The following is a 6,519-nucleotide window of genomic DNA, read 5'->3' on the forward strand; positions in this document are numbered from 1 at the left end:
AGAGCCTTCCTCCTCTACAGCGCTGCCGGAGCCTCCTGCCTGTATAGAGCAGCCTGAGCTGCCAGTCTACATGGAGCAGCCAGAGCTGTCAGTCTGCATAGAGCAGCCAGAGCTGCCAGTCTGCATGGAGCTGCCAGTCTGCATGGAGCAGCCAGAGCTGCCAGTCTGCAAAGAGCTGCCAGTCTGCAAAGAGCTGCCAGTCTGCATGGAGTTGCCAGTCTGCATGGAGTTGCCAGTCTGCATGGAGTTGCCAGTCTGCATGGAGCTGCCAGTCTGCATGAAGCAGCCAGAGCTGCTAGTCTGCATGGAGCAGCCAGAGCTGCCAGTCTGCAAGGAGCTGCCAGTCTCCATGAAGCCGCCAGAGCTGTCAGTCAGTATGGAGCAGCCAGAGCCGCCAGTCAGCATGGAGCAGCCAGAGCCTTCAGTCAGCATGAAGCAGCCAGATCTGCCAGTCAGCCAGACTCTTCCAGATCTGCCAGTCAACCAGACTCTTCCAGATCTGCCAGTCAACCAGACTCTTCCAGATCTGCCAGTCAACCAGACTCTTCCAGATCTGCTAGTCAGCCAGGATCCGCCAGTCAGCCAAGATCCGCCAGTCAGCCAGGATCCGCCAGTCGGCCAGGATCTGCCAGTCAGCCAGGATCCGCCAGTAAACCAGGATCTGCCAGATCTGCTAGTCAGCCAGGATCCGCCAGTCAGCCAGGATCCGCCAGTCAGCCAGGATCTGCCGGATTCAACTGCCTGGCTGGGCTTCTTCTCAGTACTGGGCTTCTTCTCAGTACTGGGCTTTTTCTCAGTACTGGGCTTTTTCTCAGTGCTGGGCTTCTTCTCAGTACTGGGCTTCTTCTCAGTCCCGAGCTGCCCCTCAGTCCCGAGTTGCCCCTCAGTCCCGAGCTGCCCCTCAGTCACGAGCTGCTCCTCTGTTATGTAGGGTTCTGGGTGAGGACTATTCGGCCATGGTCGGCGGTTAGGGTGGATTATCCATGGACGCGAAGGGGAGGAACAATGACATTTATGAAGTGGGGTCCACGTCCGGAGCCGGAACCGCCACCATGGACAGACGCCCACCCGGACCCTCCCTATGGTTTTGAGGTGCGTTCGGGAGTCCGCACCTTAGGGGGGGGGGTTCTGTCATGCCTTGGTCATTGTATTTTGTGTTTTCGTTATATATTTGGTTAGACCAGGGTGTGACATGTGTTATTGTATTGTATTTTCGTATTGGGGTTTGTAGTGTTTGGGATTGTAGCTGATTAGGGGTGTGTGTGTGTTAAATAGGTTGGCTGCCTGAGGCGGTTCTCAATCTGAGTCAGGTGAGTCTCGTTGTCGCTGATTGGGAACCGTATTTAGGTAGCCTGGTTTTCGCTTTGTATTTCGTGGGTGATTGTTCCTGTCTCTGTGTAGTGTGCACCAGTCAGGCTGTAATTGGTTTCACGTTCTGTTTGTTATTTTTGTTTTATTAGTTATTCGTGTGTAGTTTGTTCGTTTGTCTTCACTAAATAAACATGAGTAACTTACACGCTGCATTTCGGTCCGACTCTCCTTCAACTAAAGAAGAACGCCGTTACAGAAAATCACAAAAATGTTTTGTTCTAGTTTTGCGGGGAATCTCCATAAGTGGTTTGTCCATTGTAATTTGGGAAATCTACTATTCTTTGGTGCCCGTTTTATCTTATAAGAACCCCATAATAAATGGCTTACACAAGTGTGACTGCTGTACCTTTTTCATCATTAGTCACCAATGACATGCATACAGTAGCGGCTCGTGGCTGATAAAAAACGTCCGTTGTGTCTTCTTCATCCTCAGTTACCAGTCTGTCACCATTTTTCCTAAAGAGAGTCGCAGCCCAATGACAGCCGAGGTCGAGGATACTCTAGTATGAGTCGAAGGACCAGTAGCAGCCCATGCGACCGCTACAAGTACGCCTGCTGCTCCTATGGGGGCAACATGTTCGTTCTGGGAGGGAGAGTGTGCCACTCGCTTAGGGACTTCTGGAGGTATAGTGTCGGTAAGTAACTAGTCTCAAACTGTTAGTCTTGCGGGCATGTTGACCAGCTATATTTTCTTCTGGGTTCCTTCTGAGATAAGCAAGTGTCAGATCCACTATACTTTTTATTAATCTTAAGTATGAGTATAGACTGCTTCAGATTTATGTGTGTATATATATATATATATATACAGTGGGGAGAACAAGTATTTGATACAAAGCCGATTTTGCAGGTTTTCCTACTTACAAAGCATGTAGAGGTCTGTAATTTGTATCATAGGTACACTTCAACTGTGAGAGATGGAATCTAAAACTAAAATCCAGAAAATCACATTGTATGATTTTTATGTAAATAATATGCATTTTATTGCATAACATAAGTATTTGATACATCAGAAAAGCAGAACGTAATATTTGGTACAGAAACCAGCAACGATTTTGGCCAACTCCTCCATACAGACCTTCTACCTCCAGATCCTTCAGGTTTCGGGGCTGTCGCTGGGCAATGCGGACTTTCAGCTCCCTCCAAAGATTTTCTATTGGGTTCAGGTCTGGAGACTGGCTAGGCCACTCCAGGACCTTGAGATGCTTCTTACGGAGCCACTACTTAGTTGCCCTGGCTGTGTGTTTTGGGTCGTTGTCATGCTGGAAGACCCAGCCACAACCCATCTTCAATGCTCTTACTGAGGGAAGGATCTCGGTATACATGGCCCCATCCATCCTCCCCTCAATACGGTGCAGTCGTCCTGTCCCCTTTGCAGAAAAGCATCCCCAAAGAATGAAGTTTCCACCTCCATGCTTCACGGTTGGGATGGTGTTCATGGGGTTGTACTCATCCTTCTTTTTCCAAAAAAACACGGCGAGTGGAGTTTAGACCAAAAAGCTCAATTTTTGTCTCATCAGACCACATGACCTTCTCCCATTCCTCCTCTGGATCATCCAGATGGTCATTGGCAAAATTTAGACGGGCCTGGACATGCGCTGGCTTGAGCAGGGGGACCTTGCGTGCGCTGCAGGAGTTTAATCCATGATGGCGTAGTGTGTTACTAATGGTTTTCTTTGAGACTGTGGTCCCAGCTCTCTTCAGGTCATTGACCAGGTCCTGCCTTCACCCCACGAGGTGATATCTTGCATGGAGCCCCAGACCGAGGGTGATTGACCGTCATCTTGACCTTCTTCCATTTTCTAATAATTGCGCCAACAGTTGTTTCCTTCTCACCAAGCTGCTTGCCTATTGTCCTGTAGCCCATCCCAGCCTTGTGCAGTACTATAATTTAACCCTGATGTCCTTACACAGCTCTCTGGTCTTGGCCATTGTGGAGAGGTTGGAGTCTGTTTGATTGAGTGTGTGGATAGGTTTCTTTTATACAGGTAACAAGTTCAAACAGGTGCAGTTAATCAATCAATCAATCAATCAAATTGATTTTAAATAGCCCTTCGTACATCAGCTGATATCTCAAAGTGCTGTACAGAAACCCAGCCTAAAACCCCAAACAGCAAGCAATGCAGGTGTAGAAGCACGGTGGCTAGGAAAAACTCCCTAGAAAGGCCAAAACCTAGGAAGAAACCTAGAGAGGAACCAGGCTATGTGGGGTGGCCAGTCCTCTTCTGGCTGTGCCGGGTGGAGATTATAACAGAACCTGGCCAAGATGTTCAAATGTTAATAAATGACCAGCATGGTCGAATAATAATAAGGCAGAACAGTTGAAACTGGAGCAGCAGCACCGGCCAGGTGGATTGGGGACAGCAAGGAGTCATCATGTCAGGTAGTCCTGGGGCATGGTCCTAGGGCTCAGGTCCTCCGAGAGAGAGAAAGAAAGAGAGAATTAGAGAAAGCACACTTAAATTCACACAGGACACCGAATAGGACAGGAGAAGTACTCCAGATATAACAAACTGACCCTAGCCCCCCGACACATAAACTACTGCAGCATAAATACTGGAGGCTGAGACAGGAGGGGTGAGGAGACACTGTGGCCCCATCCGAGGACACCCCTGGACAGGGCTAAACAGGAAGGATATAACCCCACCCACTTTGCCAAGGCACAGCCCCCACACCACTAGAGGGATATCTTCAACCACCAACTTACCATCCTGAGACAAGGCCGAGTATAGCCCACAAATATCTCCGCCACGGCACAACCCAAGGGGGGCGCCAACCCATACAGGTAATGAGTGGAGAACAGGAGGGCTTCTTAAAGAAAAACTAACAGGTCTTTGAGAGTCTGAATTCTTACTGGTTGGTAGGTGATCAAATACTTATGTCATGCAATAAAATGTAAATTAATTACTTAAAAATCATACAATGTGATTTTCTGGATTTTTGTTTTAAATTCCGTCTCTCACAGTTGAAGTGTACCTATGATAAAAAATTACAGAACTCTACATGCCTTGTACGTAGGAAAACCTGCAAAATCGGCAGTGTTTCAAATACTTGTTCTCCCCACTGTATATATATGTATTTCTACTGTATGCTTCCTACTGACTAAAAAAACACCAAAAGAAAGATGCCCAGGGACCCTGCTCATCTCCGTGAAAGTGCCTTAGCCATGCTGCAAGGAGGCATAAGGACTGCAGATGTGTCCAGGGCAATAAATTGCAATGTCTATGCTGTGAGACGCCTAAGACAGCGCTACAGGGAGACAGGACGGACAGCTGATGATCCTCGCAGTGGCAGACCATGTGTAACAACACCTGCACAAGATCGGTACATCCGAACATCACACCTGCGGGACAGGTACAGGATGGCAACAATAACTGCCAGAGTTACACCAGGAACGCACAATCCCTCCATCAGTGCTCAGACTGTCCGCAATAGGCTGAGAGAGGCTGGACTGAGGGCTTGTAGGCCTGTTGTAAGGCAGGTCCTCACCAGACATCACCGGCAACAATGTCGCCTATGGGCACAAACCCACCGTCGCTGGACCAGACAGGACTGGCAAAAAGTGCTCTTCAATGATGAGTCGCAGTTTTGTCTCAACAGGGGTGATGCTCAGATTCTCATTTATCGTCGAAGGAATGAGCCTAACACCAAGGCCTGTACTCTGGAGCGGGATCGATTTGGAGGTGGAGGGTCCATCATGGTCTGGTGCGTCACAGCATCATCGGACTGAGCTTGTTGTCATTGCAGGCAATCTCAACGCTGTTCGTTCCAGGGAAGACATCCTCCTCCCTCATGTGGTACCCTTCCTGCAGGCTCATCATGACATGACCCTCCAGCATGACAATGCCACCAGCCATACTGCTCGTTCTCAGCGTGATTTCCTGCAAGACAGGAATGTCAGTGTTCTGCCATGGCCAGGGAAGAGCACAGATTTCAATCCCATTGAGCATGTCTGGGACCTGTTGGATCGGCGGGTGAGGGCTATTCCCCCCAGAAATGTCCGGGGACTTGCAGGTGCCTTGGTTGAAGTGTGTGGTAAAATCTCACAGCAAGAACTGGCAAATCTGATGCAGTCCATGAGGAGGAGATGCACTGCAGTACTTAATGCAGCTGGTGGCCACACCAGATACTGACTGTTACTTTTGATTTTGACCCCCCCTTTGTTCAGGGACACATTATTCCATTTCTGTTAGTCACATGTCTGTGGAACTTGTTCAGTTTATGTCTCAGTTGTTGATCTAGTTAGGTTCAAACAAGTTTTTACACATGTTAAGTATTCTGAAAATAAACGCAGTTGACAGTGAGAGGACAATATCATTTTTGCTGAGTTTATATGCACACATATATACACTGCTCAAAAAAATAAAGGGAACACTTAAACAACACAATGTAACTCCAAGTCAATCACACTTCTGTGAAATCAAACTGTCCACTTAGGAAGCAACACTGATTCACAATAAATTCCACATGCTGTGGAATCGACAACAGGTGGAAATTATAGGCAATTACCAAGACACCCCAAATAAAGGAGTGGATCTGAAGGTGGTGACCACAGACCACTTCTCAGTTCCTATGCTTCCTGGCTGATGTTTTGGTCGCTTTTGAATGCTGGCGGTGCTTTCACTCTATTGGTAGCATGAGACGGAGTCTACAACCCACACAAGTGGCTCAGGTAGTGCAGCTCATCCAGGATGGAACATCAATGCGAGCTGTGGCAAGAAGGTTTGCTGTGTCTGTCAGCGTAGTGTCCAGAGCATGGAGGCGCTACCAGGAGACAGGCCAGTACATCAAGAGACGTGGAGGAGACCGTAGGAGGGCAACAACCCAGCAGCAGGACCGCTACCTCCCTCTTTGTGCAAGGAGGAGCAGGAGGAGCACTGCCAGAGCCCTGCAAAATTACCTCCAGCAGGCCACAAATGTGCATGTGTCTGCTCAAACGGTCAGAAACAGACTCCATGAGGGTGGTATGAGGGCCCGACGTCCAGAAGTGGGGGTTGTGCTTACAGCCCAACACCGTGCAGGACGTTTGGCATTTGCCAGAGAACACCAAGATTGGCAAGTTCGCCATTGGCGCCCTTTGCAACTTCACAGATGAAAGCAGGTTCACACTGAGCACATGTGACAGACGTGACTGTGTCTGGAGACGCCGTG

The sequence above is a fragment of the Oncorhynchus masou genome, chromosome 10 (assembly GCF_036934945.1).
Source record: "Oncorhynchus masou masou isolate Uvic2021 chromosome 10, UVic_Omas_1.1, whole genome shotgun sequence".
Taxonomy (NCBI): Eukaryota; Metazoa; Chordata; class Actinopteri; order Salmoniformes; family Salmonidae; genus Oncorhynchus; species Oncorhynchus masou.